The following is an 18,079-nucleotide window of genomic DNA, read 5'->3' as shown; positions in this document are numbered from 1 at the left end:
CTGTTCCCCCGTGACGTGGACGGTCCTTCCAGAACCCGCGGCCTCCTCCTCGGGGATTCCCAGCGAGGCTCGTCCTCGGAACGTCCACCTGGGCAAACTCTCCCTTTGCTGCGGAGGTGGGGCTTTTCCGCGGACCGGTGTAGACATTAAGCGACTTCGAGCTGGGGGGAGGGGGGAAGCAGGGTCCGCCGGGGAGCTGGGGCTTTGTCCCCCGGCTCCTCCGTCTAGTCTCTCCTCCTCCTCCGCGGTGGGGGCGGGGGTGACGGGCACCCCAGCAGGGATCACGTGGCAGGGCCGTGGGGAGACGCGTGTGTCCGTGTGTGTGTACGTGTCCGTGTGTGTGTACGCGTGTGTGTGTACACGTGTGTGTGTATGTGTGTGTGTGTGTGTACGTGTCCGTGTGTGTGTACGTGTGTGTGTGTGTGTGTGTGTGTGTGTGTGTGTGTGTGTGTGTGTGTGTGTGTACGTGTGCGCCGGTCCGGGCGGGGGGGCTGAGGTGGGGGGGGGCGGGGGTGTGGGGGGGCCGGCGGGGGAGCTCCGCCCTCTGTGCGCATGCTCCTGCCCCAGGCACATTATAAGGCCGGGACTAGAGCCTCGGCGGGCAGACCTTCGGAGGGGACGGGGCGCTGGGGGCTCGGGGCTGCGGCTGCCGCTGGGGGAGCGAGCCGGCGGGCGAGCGAGTGACGTGAGCCGAGCCTGGAGCCTGGAGCCTGGAGCCGGGCCCAGCGCGGCGCGAGCCCTCCCTCACACACGCCCGCGCTCCCTCCGGATCTGGGCACATAACGGTTAGTCGGGTAACGGCCGCCTGGGGAGCTTCCCTTCGGTCCGCGCGCGCCTTCGCTGCGCTCGGAGCCTGGACCGGGGTGGGAGGTGGGGCGCCAGGAACCGCTCGCCCCGCTGTCCGGGGATGGGGGAAAGGAGAGGATGCGCGCCCTGCCCTCCCCTCCCGCCGGCCCGCACGCGCGCACACGCACACACACACAAAGGGCTTTAGCCCCGCGTGGGGATGCGGGACACCTGTGGAGCGGTGAGGGGCTCTGTGGGGCGGTGGAGAAGTCACTGCCTCCCCCATCCCGGGAGAAAGGGACCGAGCCTTGGAGATGGGTGCTGCGGTCCGTCCAGAGTCCGGGGAGAGCCCCGCTGGCCTCCCCCACGTAGCGCCCTGCCGGGCTCCGGGCACTCTCCGGCCCAACGTTGGCAGCGCGAGGCTGCCCTCGGGACCTGGGCGGGCGAATCCGGGCCGGGCCCAGGACTTTTTTGTCATTCCGCTTCGTGACCCCGGGGTTTTAAAGATGTAGGGCGGGGCGGCCGCGGAGGCGCCCCCTTTGACGCGTGGGGAAACTGAGGCCCGGGGGGGGGGTGCGGTGGCTTGTCCACGGCCACTCAGGTAACAAATGGCCAAGGGAAGATTTGAACCAGGGCCCTCTGGAAGACCCCGGAGCTAGTAGTCATCGCGTGCCCCGGGCTCGCGGCTGGCGAGTCTTCCCGGGAGCGAACGTCCAGGTTCCTGGTCAGAACCCCGTGGGGCGGCAGGGTCTGCCCGGAGCGCCTGGCGGTCTGGGCCCGGCGGGTGCGGAGGAGTCATTTCCCCCAGACTGCGGCTGCATCCTCGCGGTTGGTGCTGCACGTTCCTCGGTTACCATTGCTGTGCTAGTAACGTGGCCCCATGGGGGGGGGGGAGATGCCGGCGTGGTTTGCCGTTTGACAGATGAGGAAACTGAGGCAAACGGGGTTAGGCGACTTAGCCAGGGTGACCCAGCTCGCGAGTGTCCGAGATGAGCCTTCCGAGGCCAGGCCCCGCATGGGACCGTCTAGCTTCTCCAGGTTACTGGCTTTTACGTGGTTATAACTTGTGACTACCTGCGCGCACTTACTGGGGACCTGGCTGCATCCGCACCTGGGAGAACCCTTCTCCTTAGTGGTAGCTTTGGGACCTTGTCGTTTGTGACCGCCCTTGTCGTGAGATGAGCCAGTTAACAGGATCTGCTCATGGGAATGAAAGCTTTGTCAGTGCCTACTTAACTTTCTTTGGGAGGTGGTTCTGGCTTAGTTACTTCCACCGGTCTGTCTTAATTACCGTTTCCAAAAGCCACACAGTGTGGCCTTTGTTCAAGATTGTTTATATGCTTTAGGAATAATACCATTTTAATAGCACAGTTTTGGAGGGATGGGGATTGGAGTCAGACTCCAAAAAGCTGCTGCAATTTAGTAATAACTGAGTGGACTATGAATTTTGTATGTTAGGGGATGGGGCTCAGTATAACTAATAGAAGTCCTCTGAGGGGGACCTGCCCATCCACCCAAGCTCCGCTTTGCATGCCTTCAAGTAAGTGGATAAGATTTCAAAATCTACTTAAAGTTTTGCTGTAATTCGCCTGTCTCTATCGCTGCCCTCAACAGCAAAAATGATTGAAAGGAGGTTGAAAATGTCTTGACCCCAGGTGAAGATAAACTTAATTACCATTAAAAGTCATAAAGGAGAAAGTGCTGGATTTGGAATTAGCAAGAGATGGGTTCAGATTCTCACACTAGGTGTAAGTTACTTAACTTTTGAGTTTTTTTGCTCATCTTAAAATAGAGAAAATAATGCTTGTAGTAGCCACTGCTAGGATTTGTGAGACTCAAGTGGGAAAATTAAGGTGCTGTGCTAATTTTAAAGTTTACATAAATCTTATATTATTTTAAACACAAGCTCCTTGTTAGCAATATCCATTTCTTTTTGTCTTTATCATATTAATTAGAATCATCATGAAATTTCTCAATCTTGAAAAGACATTAGGGTAAATTCCGTCCAGATCCTTGATTTTTACATATCAGATCATAGAACCCATCCCTGACTTCTATTTAAAATTTCCTTTCTTACTACATCTTGATTAGGTTACTAAATATGCTCATTCAGACAATATTAGCTGCCTTTAACATGGCTCAGCTCTCCCTGCGAGCTTCCAGAAATATGTTTGATTGTGCCTTAGTGTGATAGTTCCGGTAAAACCCTTGTTAAAGTTTAAATTCTTTTGAGTATGGGGACATTTCCAAGTGGCTTGGTCTTTGAAAGGTTGAAATGCTTAGAAGATATGTAAAATGTAGAAATGGGGTAAGTTTTTTTTTTTAATCACTGATTTTTTTTTTTAACTACCTTTTAGGGGCCTCTAGGGTCCTGGGGAGAAGCAAAAGCATTGCAGGGGTCTGAAGGATGGGCCCTTTTCTGCAGCATTTTCAAAAGTAGTCTTGATCCCTTGCAAATTGTGACCCCCCCCTAGCATTTCTAATTATTATTAGAGGCAAAACTTGATAGCCAGTGTTCTTGTGCTTGTTAAGTTAGCCTCAGGCTATGATGCAACTCAGAGTCTTAACTTGCTGTGTCATATGGGAGTGGTACAGGTTTGTTATGCAAATATTCATTGGTCATTGATTTATGTGGTAGATTATTTATGAATCTGACTTTTAAAACCAAATGATATGAAAAATACTAATGAATCTTTGTCAGAGGAGTGAAAGTGCCTCTGGCTAGAAAGGCTTCCATGTACAGTTCTGGTGACTAATTGTGTCCTTTGAAGACCATCTTGGCTGTTGGGAGACATTTGTTACCAAAAGACAGCCCCCTCCCCACAGAGGGTGAATTTTTTGGCCACAGAAACTTGTGGTAGATGCCCACTGAAGTGTGGAGGCCCTTTAGTCTACATGGGAAGAGGAAAATAGTAAGTATCCATGCCAGTGAATTCATGGACCTCCCAAAGCCCTGAAGTGAAGAAATGATGACTGTTTTTCTGGTAGGAGAGAGTGTCATTATTAATGGAAGCCAGGCATTTTCCTTCATATTTTATAAGTGTGTACAAGTCAGTCAAAATAAAATGTAACATTCTTCTTTGCTAAGGAAGGCCTGTTAGGTGAAACTTATTTGGTGAAATAGATACATATTAATGGTTTTGTTCATAGACACCCCAAGGAGAAAAGAAATATTCTTTGTGGAGATGAAGGTTAGGCACTCAAAGTGCTTTTCTAGAGTAGAGTGCCCTTATTTCAGCCAGTTATGGTTCTGTGATATTGATGTCTCTATTTAACTTTGTTCCCTGGGAAAACTACCCAGAAGGAAAGGAAAGTGGATTTAACAGGTTTGTTGTGTTTTTTTTAAAGCTTCCAAAAAACTTAAATGATAGTTTGTCTAAATTTTTAGATATAGTTCCAGTAAAGGAAGCAGATAATGATTTTTGTCAATAATGTTGGCAAAATCTAGGTGTTCTATTGTTAGCATTTTAAAGTGAGAAATACATTTATACTATTTATGTAAGTGACTATATATATTTAGTGCCTCATAACACCAAAGAATGCGTGTGTGTGTGTGTGTGTGTGTGTGTGTGTGTGTGTGTGTGTGTTTATGTTTCATTATGAGTCTTGGTCTCCCAGGCTGGAAACAGAACAGCTGCTCATGGATTTGATTCCACTACTCATCGGCATGGAATCTTTGTCTTGTGGATCTGGGCTGATTTACCCCTCCATGGCCACCTGGTGGCCCCCTGCACCTGGAGCCACCACAGTGTGGTCACTGGATCAGTTTTAAGCCCTCCTTGAGCTCAGCTTCCCTAGTAGCAAAAATTACAGGCTTGTGCCACTGCATCCTGCCAAAAAATGCTTTCTAAAACTAACTTTGCACATTAACACTTGCCCAAATAATTATTTGTGCCAGAAAATAGCAAAGCAGTCTGGTTTTTATTACTCACTGTTTTTACATGATATTTAAAAAATCACTTAATTCTTGTAGATCAACTGGTTATGGGAATCAGAAATAAAAGTGACAATTGAAATTTACAGCTTCATTTGTTGAACTGAAAGTTTATTGAGCAACTATCAGTGTGTATAGCTAGAACTCCAAAGATCAAACAATAAAAACAGGAAAAAATTGGAGGGAAAAGGCTTGCTTGCTGCCCACTCCCATTGAATACTGGGGGAAGAGGGTAATGGAAAATTTAGAATTACCTACTTTTTCTTAGACTGATGAATACAATTCTTAAAATATATGCTCATTTTCTTTGTTCCTCTAAAGCTCTTTCTAAAATTACTCAATAGGATGACTGACTTGGGAGAAATAAATACATCAGATCATTAGAATTACTTTTCACCATGAACACATAGTATAATACAACTCCCAGATATAAGAATAAGATGTAATTCCTCTTCCATTTGTACAAAAGGAAGTAACCAGTGCCTGCTTTGCTTTGATTGGATTATGGAGCGTATGAAAGGCAGTAATATATAATAAGGCCAGTAAGGTAAGTTGGATCCAAGAAAGCTGAAACTAGAAGCAGACCTCCAAACCCTCATCTTCTTTCCACTTTGTTATCTCATATAATTGATATTACTGAGTACTGAATTTGACTGGATTACAAAAAAAGCACCATAATTAGAAACTGAGGTAGAGATGGTACATTGAAATGTTGTAAAATACAGACTATCTTCAGATGTTTGAGGGATCAAGGCTGGGATTCTGCCACATGTGTTTTATAACACATACAGCCTCTGATTTATTTCACTTTCCTTCATCTGCAATATATGAAATAAACCATATCTTTGTAATGGCAATGTAAACAATAAATTAAGAAGTGAAAGGATAGAGAAATTTAGTTCAATGCAGGCAGGCCTTCAGTTTTTCAGAAATCTAGTAGAAGGATGACAAAAATACATCATAAGGAGCAGAAATTATTCATAATACATCAGAAAATGAGACAAAAGTTCATGTGACAAGAGTTATAGTTGATTTTTTTCCCTCAGCTTTATTCCCCAAAGTACTTTCTCTATCTTTTTGATACTAATGGATTCCAGAAAATAAAACTTTTTTTTTGTTATGTTGATAGTTTCTTCTGTTCATGTTTTACTTGCTTCTTATAATCTGGTAAAAAAATAGGATTCCTCAGATTTTTCGCTACCTTTATAGTTGCACATGTCAGTGCTTATTATTTTGCAAACTATACATTTCAACTTAGCATACCAGAAATTATAATATTGCAAGCAAAGTAAATAATAGACAATATATTTTTGTGTGCCAGCACTAACAAGATTACTTGGTAAATGTAAACAATGCCTTCTAAAAAGCATAAACTTTTTTTTTTTAAATTTCCCTCTTAAAAGGAAAACTTTTCTCTTCCCCACTCCCAGGTTTCAGATCTTCCTGAAATTTTTTTTAGGTTATGCTCTTATTTTCTAGTTTTCAGTTTCCTGTGCCCATTTTACTTTCTGAGAGGCAATGGTGTGTGTTACATAGTAGATAAAGGGCCGGACTTGTAGTCTGGAGACTTGCATTGGGTTACAAACCATTTGTGACCATGGTCAAGTCATTTAACATTTTAGAGCCTCAATTTCCCCCTTCTATAAAATGGGAGTAGTAATAATTGTATGGCCTACCTGCCAGGATTGTTGTGAGAAAAGACTTTTATAGACCTTGGGAATGCTTAAAGTGAATTATGTGCTAGTTTGTAAGCTTAAAAACAAGGAACCATTTTCTCATTTGTCTGTATCTTTACCAGAACTTTGCAGAGTGTTTAACTTTAAAAAATTTGTTGTTTGAATTTGAATATGTATAGCAGTAAGCTGGATACAACAGCAATTCCTGTCTTAGGGATTTAAAATTTAGCTATTTGGGACAACACATAGGTAACATGGAACAATTAAATATAATTAAAATGTAGTCACCTACAAAATTGAAATCTAAAACCATATTTTGAAATTCTTAGTCCAACACCATCTATATGTACACTCATGTGTGTGTAACTTAATATTGGACAAGCATTGTTGGTAGTGATCTAGGCCCAGAATTGGGGAGGAGGAGGAGGAACTCAGGCTGGATTGCAGTTAGAAAGTTTCATAGCTCTTTGATCTTAACATGTTGCAGAAGCCATCTTGTTAATACTAGCGTTCTCCTGTTAATACGGTATGGCTTCAAAATGTGTAGAAGAATCAAAATCATGTTCCAGAGGGCACTGAAAAGATACATGATAGGGGTAAGCTGTGTCATATACAACCGTAATTTTTGTACAAGAAGTTGCATAAAAATATTGAGGATGTTCCTAACTGGAAAAGGAGGTGGAATGTTCACATAATGAGGGGAGATAAGAGGGATTTTCTGAGAGGGAAGACCGATATCCTTGATCTGGCCTTAAGTGCTCTGGGTAGTTATGGCAGATGTGTGGAAAGATGATGGCTAAAAAATAGAATGGGAAGGAATGGAAGGATTTTGGTTTACCTTGATTTCACGCACCTGTCTCAGGATTCTAATTTCTAATGAGATAAAGAGTAATAGAATGTTATAACAGGGAGGGCCATGAAAGATCACCTGGTAGTGCAGTACCTTGATTTTATAGCTGAAAGTGGCAATGGTCGGTGACTTAAGTTCACATAGACAATTTATAGGTGAACCTGGAGTCAGAGCCCAAGTCTCAATATAGAACAAAGGCATGATTCAAGTTTAATGGTCTTAGGGAAGATTTCTTTTGGGTGGGTTTACTCTTTGAATCAGATTTTGAAAAAGTGACTAAATCTATGCCTGAGAAAGATATATATGTCACTAGTGTGAGGAATGGATTGGAGATAAGAGGGACCTTATTGGTAAGACCAATGCAGAATTCAAGAAAGTGGTAACATGAGTCTTACCTAAAGTAGAGGTATTGGGAAGGGTATGCAAGAGATAGGTGGAATAGGATTTGATAACTAATTGTATGGGAGAGGGAATAGCCAAGATAAATTCCAAAGATTAAAACTTGGAGACTAAATGGATGGTAGTATCATAGATAAAAACTAATTTGTGTGTGTAACTTAATATTGGACAAGCATTGTTGGTAGTGAGCAGGTTTAGGGGGAAAGATGGGTTAGGTATTGAATTTTGTTGAGTTTGAGGTATAAGAGGGGTGTCTGATTTGAAATATCCTATAAAGTGTCAGAGGTGTAGGTTTGTGGCTCAATAGAGAAGTCAAAATTAGGGAGAGGGATTTATCATAAAGATAATCTGTCAATAAGATTTTCCTTGGAATTGCTCTCACTCTTTTGTTTGCCCTCCCTCCTTTTTAGGATTGAGGATACCTGAGCATGTTTACAGGTAGATGAGAATGAACCTGTGATGGGGAAGAAATTGGAGATGGGAAAAGGGATGCCTGCTGGAATGAGATTAAGGACACAGGTGAAAAGTAATTAGCCTTAATAAATAATAAGGCTCTCTTCTCAGAGGGAAGGAGGACAGGGTGCTGCTACTAAGGTTTGAGCAGTGATGGGATGGGAGCCAATTAATAGTGTCACCTGTTGACCAAGACAGGAAATTATCTGGCCCAAAATCTATTCACGTTTGGGAGTATTCATGCAATTAGTAAACATGTACTTTTCACCCCTTTTCCTTTTTATTGTTTACAATTCACAGACTGTCTAAATTAGAATTTGTTTATGTACACCTGTGTCCTATTAAACTTTCCCACTCTTCAAATTTTTTTACCCAGTTACTGGAGGGGGAAAGAAATCTATTGCCCTTTCCCCTTGTTTTTGAGCAGAAAGTTGTTCTAATAAAATTTTATCAAAGAAAAGGAATGGGTAATATGTTTTGCATGATTGAATATGTATAACCAATAAAAAATTGCTTATTTCTCAGAGAGGGGGGAAGTGAGGGAGGGAAAGAGAAAATTTGGAACTCAGAAATTTTAAAGAAGGAATATTAAAAATTTTCTTTGCACATAACTGGGGAAAAATATTTAAAAAGAAAAGGAACACTAACTGCTGAAGTACAAATCAACATAATCAGACCTGTCATCTTCTAAAACCCTTGGAAAAAACCAGAAATACCCTTCAGAAACTTTGCAAATCCTCATCTACCTCCTCATCTTTTCATTTAATTCAAACAATAGCATTGAAGACAAACTATTTCTCATTCAGTTTTATTGTTTTTCTGTTTTAATTGCTAGTATTGAAATATTAGTGTGGTTAGTATTTTCTCTTGCAAATATACAGGTTTTTAGTTTGTGAGCTGAGTTACAACATTTCTGTAGGGAAAACGGCAATCAGAATTGCAAATAACCAATTTACAAATGAGTTTTTAGAACACAGCCTTTTTAAGTTTAGGTAATAAGTTTTTGTTGTTTATAAAAATAATGAGTCTTGAACAATCACAAATTGGCCCTATGTATTAGGACAGAGACTTCTTTTTCTCTGAGCCTGAGATTGTTCAGTGAACATTGCTACTATCTAAAGCTGAAATGTTTTCACATCACAGAATTGGAGGGAGCCTCAGAGGTCATCTATTCCACTCCATTACCACAAAGGAATGCATACTGTGACATACACAACATACGGTAATCCAGTCTCAGAATGCATAGCTTTAATGAGGAATAATCCATCACTCAAGGCAGCCTCTGCCATTTTATAATGGCTCTGATTGTTAGGAAATTTTTATAAGCCAAATTGTAGCTTCCACACATTGCTCGTGGTTCTGCCCTATGGGGCCAGGTAGAACTAGACTTATTTCTTGTCTGCCTGATACGTCTTCACATACTTGAAGACAGCTAGCATATCTTTCCTAAGTGATCATTGGATTAAATATGCCCAGTTTCTACAGAACCATACATACATGGACTGAAGACTCTTAAGGAACAGTAAGGTTACCTTCCTGGACACTAACTTCTGAATGTCCTTCTTAAGCTTTTTTGTTCCATGGACCATTTTCTCAAAAGAATGTTCTTAAATGCATAGAGTAAAATGCATAAGATTACAAAGAAAATAAATTACAATGAATTATGGTTTTTAATTAGACCGTAAGTTAAGAACCCCTACTTTATTGAGTGTACATTCAAATGCATAATAAAATCTGGGCAGTAGATAACTCTACATCCATTTGGTCTTTTCTGTGTGGATGGACAAGCCAAATTCCTTTGGGTTATGATACATCTCTTCTAGGAGATTTTGTAGTATCTGTACATCATCTGAAAAAAGGTAGCATTTGGAGGCCCTCTTCATCAATGTGGAATCCCTTCTTGACCTGGAAGGTGTTAGATCTCATCTATCACAGTGGTGAATCTTTGTGACCAGCACAAATCTCCGTGTTAACATGACAGGCAGACAAACAGTAAGCATGGTGGAATCTTATAGTTTCCATACCTTTCAGTCACTTGGGGGGCATTGGGGATGGTGATAAAAATATAGTCCATTATTAGCGATTGTATGTGAAAGCCTACTTGTTCCCTAGTATTATTTCATTTAGGATGTTCTTAGTGATTGATTAGATGACCCTCATAAAGATTTTGTATAGAAAAGAGAGCAGTCGGGTTGGTAGTTGTTGATGATTTTTCAGCTGTTCTTTTTTGTTACTTAGAGAATCTCCCCCTTCCCCCATACCTTTGGCATCTTCTCCTTTATCTACCTGATAACTTGGTCCCTCAGTGACCTCACCATTTTATTGCCTGCAGCACAGATCTCCTCTGTTTCTAACCTAGTTGCTTTTCCTGCTTATGATTGTTTTTTAGTGCTATTTCTACTTCTCAAGGATTGCCTATGATGTTGGGGTTCAAGTGTGGTGGTATTGACCAGGGAAGGCTGGCCTGACTGGTATGACCTCAGCCTCCCAGGATACAAGTAGGCCAAGACCTAATAATAACCCTTTTCAGTTTGTTGCTAGATGAGTTAATTCCTCTACTTCCTACTCCTTATTTCTGCACTCCTTATTAGGCAATTTAGGAAATACCTTCACTTTGTTCCTCCTTGCCCTAAAAGGGCAAGTCTCCCATTGTTGTCATACTGGTTTTGTCTCAGATTTTCAACTAGAGCATGGATTCTATCCCCAACCACACCTGTGTGCTACCCACTCCTGGAAATACACAGCTGGCATGGAGATCACATACTGAGACAGTTCCTGCTAGGAACTATTCTCTTTCCTTTATAAGTAGCAATGTTTGTTAAAGTTATCTTTGTGTGAGCTGGTCCTTTTCATCGAAACCCTCTTTACCTCATGTGGTTCTGCTATTCTTGATGGAAAAAAGTTGCTTGTAATTTTTGCATTTTTTTTCCATTTGTCTTCTGTTTTTGTCCTTTGAATACCCTTGAGATGATTCTCTATTTGGATATCTTGCTATGCTTTCTTTAGATTGGTCTTACATTGAATTACTTCTCTGCTTTATAAGATGATTAATATTTGTTCAGTTATTTTCAGTTGTCTTACTCTTTGTGACTTGGGGGTTTTCTTGGCAAAGATACTGAGGTTGTCATATCCTTCTTCAACTCATTTTACAGATGAGGAAAACAGGGTTAAGTGACTTGCTCAGGGTCACGTAGCTAGAAGGTGTCTGAGGTGGATTTAAACTCAGGTTTTCCTGATTCCAGGCCCAGCACTATATCCATTGTATCACCTAGCTGTCTCTTACGAAATGACATTGCTTTAATTGTCCATCATCTTTCTTCGTAAGACTTTAGAAATGAATTTATAGTTTAACTTGTTGGCTACATCAGCCATTTCTCTCTGCAAGTAAGTTAGATGTCTACTGACTTGAGGTGCAAAGAATCCCTTTTGTGGGTCTCCTTTTTCCTCCATTATAGCTAAAACAGAGAACATTTTGTTTAATTTTACTCAGCAGCCTCATCTCATCCCAATATTTTTATAAGACTGTGCCACATTTTTATATTCATACTCTATTACCTGGCCTTGCCTCCATTTCCTACATATTTCTTTGTAAATGTAAGTTGGTTGTTGAGTTCCATGTGCATCTACATTGGTCTCTTCAAATAACTCCCATTTTTCTTACTTATTGGAATTATCTCCTCTTGTGTCATTCTTGAATTTCCCACAATTCCTGGCTAACTTCTCTCTGTGGAATTTTGTTCTGTTCCTGTCTCTTCTTCCTTTGAACTCATTGAAGTTTACTGTCCTAAAATCTAGAATTTATGACAGATTACACCTAGCTTTCTTCTCCTCTGTTACAGACTCTGGGGAGGGAGTGGTCACTTCTCTTTAAGGTTCCCATCGTTTTCACACCAGAAGCCAGGTCCCTCTGTTTATGAGCATCAAATCCAGAATAAAATTTCCTGTTGTTGATTCATCTGCTATTTTGAAAGATAATATTATTCCCTACTTTGCTTTTGACATGGATAATTCCAGCTGGTGTTCAACAAACAGATTATAAGCCTGGCACAGAAGCATGAGATAGTAGTAGTGGGGAATTTTTCTGTACTTAGCTAACCAGGGTCTTCAATCATGAGCACAAACAATATCACTCAGACCATGCTTGAAATCTGGTAGTAATAGAGAATGGCTGATTAGTTCACAGTATCTTTAATGCTCTCAAATCATGAGTTCTATACCTAAAACACTGAAGTGTTTTTTACTGAGTCTTGAAACTAGAACATTAAAGTTAGTAACCTAGGTCCCATTGCTGTACTTTGTTCTTATGTTTTACTGACTTACTCTGGCTAGGTAAATTAAGGGAAAAAAATCCTTTTAACATACTGAAAACCTACATAACTTTCTTCTAGATAAACATTTTAAAATATATTTAATTTTTTTCCTTGGAGTCTCATAAATTCAGTTTCAAGTTATCTAATTAAAGGTCATGTGATTTTTTTTGTTCAAGTTTTTTTATCAGAGTTGAAAAAGTAAATGGAAAATCTATGTGACTCACATTTTAAAAAGTAGCAGAGTTCATAGAAATTATTTTTAAAGAAAAAGTGTAAATCAACTTTTTGCCTTACCAATTTATGCTTATTTTATTTTCATCTCTGCCAGAAACTATATTGATGTTGGCACAGGGGGAAGGACAAGGCAGTAAAATAGACCTCTGAACTGAAGAATTGAACCTGTGATTCTCCAGTACCTGTCATTGAAACATCTATTGATTAGCAAGGTTTCCTAACAATTAACAAGTATTTATTACCTTCTGTATGCTAGATGAACCCCTCCTATCCTTTTCTTTCCTACCATAAAAGATTAGCATCTCTTATTCTGTTGGTCAGATCACTGAAATGGTTAAAAATAGCTCAGGTTTATTGTAATGCTTTAGGGTTGATACACTACTTTCCTTCCAAGAACCTGGAAAGGACAGTGTTAAGAAATTTGAATTGGTTAATTTTCGTGTAAGAAGAGTAGAGGTTTGGGTGTCAGTGCATTCTTTTATGTATGGCTAGACAGCCAACGTGACAAATGCTTTTTTTCTTTATCCAGAGCATATTAATTTACAGATGAACAATATTATTGTGTTTCTTTTAAGAAAATAGGCTAGTAAATTGAGTGGATGTGTCTAGAAGTAAATATAGTGGTGGGTAATCATTCTTTAGTTTTAAAATTGTATCTTTTGAGCACATCACAGTTTCTTGTAGAATACTGTTGGAGGAAGATGGAAAGGATCAAGTATTTCTTTTCTCATTTTCCAGCAGCTTGCATAGTTAATTGGACTGGGTTCTACTGAGTATTGTTAAAGTAGCCCTACCTCTTTGTTAAGTGATGAATTGACTTCAAACTAGGTATCAGAAAAATCCTATCTATTTATCCAGGGTACAGGATCAGTGTCATATGCATATCATTTCTCAGTTATCTTTCCTCTTCAGATATTTCAGTTCAGAGCTTTACTTGGTTGATGATATACTCACTTATAAAGTATTGAAAATATCTTAGGGCTTTTAGGGGACAAGGTGGGGGGTGGGGGGGTGGTAAAAGGTTAGTTTTGACAAAAGAGAAGCAAAGGGATAAAATAGTAAAGTGACTAAAACCTGGGAAAAAGACTTGATCATGGAGACTAAGAACTGGACATAAACTATCCAGGATATACTGTGCAGAGGGTCTAGGAAACCTATAGTCAATAAACCCTGAGAATTTTCTACATGCCCTTTGGCAAAAAAAAAAAAAAAAAGAAAAGGAATACAGAAAAACTATTCCTGGAACAAAGTTGGAGTGCCATCACAGAATGAGTTGGAAGAGATTGTAGAGGTCATCTGGTCCAATCTGTATATGAACAGAATTCTTCTCTACAATGTTCCTGAAAGACATAATTCAGGATCTACTTTAAGACCCCTGGTGATTGTCCTAAAGCAGCCTCTAACCTATTTTTGAACAGCTCTAATTGTCAAAATTTTTAATCTGTTTCTCTTAAAATTCTATCCATCACTTATAATTCTGTCTTCAAGGCAAGTCTAACCCTTCTTCATCATGATAGCCTAAGACTTCTTTTTGAGGCTAAACAATCCACTTTTTTTTTTTTTTTTTGCATCAGATCTCTTATGGTAATGTTACCAGTTTCCTCAACATACAGGTCACTCACTGCCTTTTAGATGTACTGTAACTTATCTTTCTCTTTAAATTATTGCATCTAAAACGAAATATATTATTTTTGATATGGTCTCACCAAAGCAGAATAGTTTCTTTATTCTAGATACCTATAGATCCAGTTAATTTCTAAGGTCACCATGTAACATTATTGACTTATATTGACCTTGCATCCCCCATAACTTTTGTCAGCGTCTGTTGAATTGGTGGTAGAGGTAGCTCTGCTGACAATAAATTGGACCAGAAACTAAAAAGAATATATTTAGGACTTGTGAATAGAAAATAATTTAATTTCCCAGAGACCCAAAGGAACAACTAAAGGTTTCAGTTCTCTCCGGGTATAAAAAAGAAATATAAAATATCCAGAAGAGACAAAAGTATGATAGACAGGATGTTTTCTAGCCTAGCTTGTCCAACATAATTCCTTGACAAAGAGAAAGAAATGTACCAGACAAAATTTTGTTTGGGAAGGCCAAGAAGAAGTCATTTTTCCAGCCCAGGATGTCTTGAGGAGACAGATCTGCAGACAATAGGGACAAGAATTGGCTAGGAGCATATGGTGGGGAGCATTCCAGTGTCCAGGAACCAAAAAAGGGCACTGGAGCAGAAAGAGATCCCAGAGGAACTCTTTACAAGCACTGAGTGCAGGAATATGTTCCATCTGGCAGCTTTGTTCACCCTCTACTCATCTCTGGGTCACAGATGCAAAGCAGGGAGGAGTGTTGGCCCTAGCTGTATAAACTGAGCTAAGAACCAATTCTGGAAGCAAAACGGTACCTTTGTGGCTCTGATCCCAGGAATAGAGCAGTGACTCAGTTCTAGCCTTTGACCTAGCACATAAACCTGCATCGGAAATAACCAGGACAGGAGTCCCAGCCCAAAGGGTGGTAGGCACTTGAGTTGCTCTAATTGAGTTGCTCTACACTTGCAGAGCCTCCCAGTGGGCTAACAATGCCTGAGCAACAGTCTTTTGAAACTTCCAACTAAGGACAAGTAGATAGATCCAAACCTGGATTGGGAACTTGTAGAGCTTAGACCAGGAGGGCAGTAAATTGACCTCATTTCAGATCACACCAGTTTGGGAACACTGAAAGTTTACAAGTCCCTTCTCTTTTCCCTCCACCCCCCATACCTAAAACAGCAGAAGGACTTGAGGACAGCAGTTCAGACCAGACATCTCACCTGACAACTGTTCAGAGCTTAGCATTAGTATAAAGTCCAAAGTCAAGACTGAAAGAATGAATAAATTGAAAAAGAATCCCACTATAAAGAGACTATGGCAATAAGGAAGATCCAGACACGCAGAAGATGACTTGAAAACATTTACAAATACACTCTCAAAGAAAAATGCAGCTTGGTCTTAAGTCCAGCAAGAATATTTAAAAGTTAATAAAACAAAAAGTTTTTGAATTTTTTTCAAGTTAAATATGATTTTTAAAAGCACATGAGAGCAGTAGAAAAAATGGGAAGTGAACTAGGGAAGAAAGATAATAGCTTAGGAAAAAAATATTTAAAACTTAAATCAAGAAAGTAACTGTTTGAAAATTAGAATTGGCCAAATGGAAGCTAATGACTCCAAGGCATCAAAAAAAATAATAATAATAAAGTGAAAAGACTGGAGAAAAAAAAATGTGAGCTATTAAGAAAAACAAGTGACCTAGAAAACAGATCAAGGAAAGGTAGTTTGAGAGTCATTGTACAACATGAAAGCCATGAACACAAAAAGTCTACACATTTCATGAAATCATAAAAGAAAATTGCCGAGATAACATAGGATCAGAGTTGAAAGAATCTACTGGTTATTACCTTCTGAAAAAGACTCGCAAATGGAAACTCGCAAAAATAATAGAGTCAAAATCCAGAGCTCCCCAGGTTAAGAAAAAAAGACTGTAGGCTGCCAGAAAATGAAAAGAATTAAAGGAACTATAATCAGGCTCACACAATATTTAGTAGTCACCACTGTAAAGAAATGGAGAGATTGAAATATGATATTCCAGATGGTAAAGGATCTAGATTTTAAAACCACAATAACTTAACTAGCAAAAGTGAATATAATTTTACAGGAGAAAAAAGTGGATCTTTAACCAAATAGAGGACTTTAAGAATTACTGATGAAAAGACCAGAGCTGAGTAGAAAATTTGACATATAGACAAAGGAGTCAAGAGAAACATTAATAGGTACACCTAAGCTCTCCAAATATACTACAAAGTTGTAATTGTCAAAACAAATTGGTACTGGGTAAGAAATAGAGAGGGTTGATCAGATTAGTGGACCAGATTATATACACTATACAGAAGCAAGTGAACACGGTAACCTAGTGTGATAAATCCAAGTGTCCCAGCTTTTGGGACAAGACTGTTGGAAAAACTTGAAAGTAGTCTGGCAGGAACTGGGTATAGACTAACATCTCCCAAGTATACCACAATAAGATCAAAAGGGACATATGATAGACATAAAGGGTGACATCATAAGCAAATTAATGGAAGAATGGTAGAAATTACCTGTCAGATCTATTGGTAAGGAAGAGATTTATGACCAAACAATAGTTTCACAGGAAGTCAAATGGGTAGTTTTGATTACATAAAATTTAAAAGCTTTATGCAAAAAGAACTAAAGTTAAAATCAGAAGAGAAGCAGTAAATTTGGGGGAAAATATTTTCATCAAGCTTCTGTGATGATCTTATTTCTAAGATATCTAGGAAACTGGGTCAAACTTATAAGAATAAGAGTTATTGTCCAGTTGATAAACGGACAAAGTATATGAATAAGCAGTTTTCAGAGAAAGAAGTCCAAGCTACCAGTGTCCACATGAAAAAATGCTCTAAGTCAGTAACAGTTAGGCACATTCAAATTGAAACAACTCTTGAGGTGCCTCTTCATACTCTTCAAATTGGCTCAGTTGACAGGAAAGGAAAACGATAAATATGCTTGAGGGACCTTGAGAAAAACAGTACTTTAATGCCTTGTTGGTAGAGCTGTGAACTGGCCCAACCATTCCAAAAAGTAATTTGGAACTGTGCCTGAAAAGGTAATAAACTGTGGGATACCCCTTGACCTAATAATAGCGTTTCTAGGTCTAATACTTCAAAGAGATCAAAGAAAGAAGAAAAGGACTCGTACAAAAATATTTACGGTAGCTTTTTTTGTGTGTGTGTGGTGGCAAAAAATTGGAAATTGAGGGGATGCCCATCAGTTGGAGAATGGCTGATTAGGTTAGGTTATATGAATGTTATGGAATACAATATTGTGCTGTAAGATGATGAAGGGGTTGTAGTTTTTTTATTTTTAGTTTTCAACATTCACTTACATAAGTTTTAAAATGTCTTCCCCTTCTGTTCCCCTTCCCCAAATGGCATGCAGTCTGATAGGCTCTACACATACATTCCTGTTAAACATATTTTCATATTAGTCATGTTGTATAGAAGAATTAGAGAATGGGAGGAACCATGAGAAAAGAAAATAGTCTTCTTCACTCTGCATTCAGAGTCCATAGTTCTTTCTCTGAATGTGAATGGCATTTTCCATCATGAGTCTTTTGGAATTTTTTAAGAGCCTTGCATTGCTGAGAAGGGTTAAGTCTATCAGTCAGCCCTCCCACACTGTGGCTGTTACTGTGTACAGTGTTCTCCTGGTTCTGCTCCTTTTACTCAGCATCAGTTCATATAAGTCTTTGGAGGTTTTTCTGAAGTTCACCTGTTCATTTTTTTTTTCAAAAAAATAAGCATTTTAAACTTGAGTTTAAACAAGTAAATGTGATTTACAATTGTTTACATTTAAATTCATTCATTTCTTTTTTTAATAAATTAATT

The 18,079-nt window shown here is 39.8% G+C and overlaps 1 protein-coding gene across 3 annotated transcripts in view; it reads left to right on the top strand.

The window, feature by feature from the left end:
* The window catches only part of SLC16A1 (solute carrier family 16 member 1), a 42,618-nt gene continuing 24,539 nt past the window's right edge, over nucleotides 1-18,079 (top strand). Inside the window, exon 1 of one of the 3 annotated variants that reach the window (XM_072644380.1) lies at nucleotides 1-116. The gene's annotated coding sequence lies outside the window, so the exon portion shown is untranslated. Of the gene's footprint in view, nucleotides 117-550; nucleotides 786-18,079 lie in introns of those variants that run through there. The other 2 variants (XM_072644378.1, XM_072644379.1) reach the window with 2 other exon arrangements.

The sequence above is a fragment of the Notamacropus eugenii genome, chromosome 2, assembly GCF_028372415.1.
Source record: "Notamacropus eugenii isolate mMacEug1 chromosome 2, mMacEug1.pri_v2, whole genome shotgun sequence".
In the NCBI taxonomy this organism is placed as follows: domain Eukaryota; kingdom Metazoa; phylum Chordata; class Mammalia; order Diprotodontia; family Macropodidae; genus Notamacropus; species Notamacropus eugenii.
Note: the sequence above shows the minus strand (reverse complement) of the source record. Positions and strands in the feature narration are given on the sequence as shown.